Genomic DNA, 2,019 nt, shown 5'->3' on the forward strand with positions numbered 1-2,019 from the left:
TCTTCAATTATACTACATTGATGAAACTCCCGGCATCATAATCAACCCCTTCCACTGCTGCCGCCTTCACTTACAACCATGAATTGCCTATCACCGTTTGTCATCATAACTTTCTACTACTACTGACTATCTATCATCACCACACACCTCATCCCGCCATATTCTACCATCATAGACCTTCTACAACTATAATTGATCATCATTAATCGACCACCAATGTCAATCCTAAGTATCTGTTTGGGAGTGCTGTTATAAATTGCTGTGCTGCCAGAAAAAGTGCTGGTAAAAAAACTGTTGTAGAAAATCAGATAACTGTTTGGTAATTTCTTTTATATGTGTTTATTTTGGGTTATAATATAAAAAAAATAATGTTTTTGGTGCAATTTGATATCGAAATCTGTAACAGCTTCTTGTAAAAGCTGAAAAACAGCTTTTTCCAAAAGCATGGGAGAACCTGCCTTTTCTAAAAGCAGCTTTTTGGCCAAAAACTGCTGTTCAGAAAAGCTGATTTTAAATTTACCAAACAGTTTTTTCACCTGTTTTTAGCAAAAAGCTGCTGTTGCTGTCTACAACGGCAACGCCAAACAGTACCTAAGTAAATTTTCATCAAAAATAAAAAACTGATGAATATACTGTATAAATTAGTGATTAACAGCAGAGAAACTAGTGATTTCTGTAGTTATAAACAGTGATTCAAGGAGTGGTTTATAGTTTCTAGAATAACATTGGTTTCTATTTGATCACTGGCCTATATATATAGATACATACATACATACATACATACATACATACATATATATATATATATAGACACACCACGTATTTATAAAAATCCCCTACATACGTACTTGGAGGCATTTTTCTTAAAGAGATTGGTAGTGCCTTTTTTCAAAAATATATATATATATATATATATATATATATATATATATATATATATTAGGAACGAACCCGACAAATAATTAGAAAATAGTATACGTGGTGGCCATTTTTTTTATGGAATTGTGAGTGATTCCGAATTGATCAAGACTTGTATAAAGTAACTTCGTCAGGTATCAATATGGAAAGTTAGAAGAGGAATTGGGAGGAATGAGTTAGCCTTAGTTTTAGGACAACTGAAGAAAGAAAGGGAGAGTGTAAAAATATTTTAGGTCTGTCTACTCAATTAAATAGACCATAGAGCCGTTAGAGAAATGTAAAGCTGCAAATCCCCTACAAAATCTAAAGGAATTAATTAAGATAGATGGAATTGCGCATTCTGTATCGACTTTCAAAATTTGAATTTTCAATAAATTATTTTTAAATTCTAATATTAAAAGTGATTTCAGAGTCAAATACATGCACACAAAGTACACTTTACTCTAAATATAAGTATCGTTTTTATAATTATATATTTTGTAAGAATCTTGTTTATTTTATATATGGAAAATTATTGTTTTATGATAAAAAATATCAATTCTTATTTCTACATATAAAACATATATTTAAGCCCATATGAAGAGATACTGGGCTTGTCGAAGCCCAATAAAACCCTAGGATCAAAATTATGCATGTTTGTGGCGGCCGTCAAGAGGCACTATAAGTTTGAAACAAATCTTGATACAATTTACATTAGTCGATTTGCTCAACATAGAGATTTATCATCTATACATCGATTTATGATATGAACTTGTTTCCATGGGTATTGATTTGATAGTGTTTATGCTAATGAGTTTATTCAGCATTTGAGAACGGAATTCACAGATTCTACCATGATTGAACTCGCTAATACATCTATAATTATGAAGCATCATTACACGTATGATATCTTTTAGTTATGCTTCCTTATCGAATGTTAATATTGTCATAATAGATTTAAATTTAGTCATAATAGATGAGTTCGAAACTATCCTCAACTCGTCAATTCGTAATATTTATATTATTATATAAAATCATTATACTAAGAAATATCTAGTAGAGTGATTAATTAAAATTTTTTGGAGGTGTGGGTATTGGAATTTCACAGAGTTACTTCGGAAA

This window comes from Daucus carota, chromosome 1 (genome assembly GCF_001625215.2).
Source record: "Daucus carota subsp. sativus chromosome 1, DH1 v3.0, whole genome shotgun sequence".
Lineage (NCBI taxonomy): Eukaryota > Viridiplantae > Streptophyta > Magnoliopsida > Apiales > Apiaceae > Daucus > Daucus carota.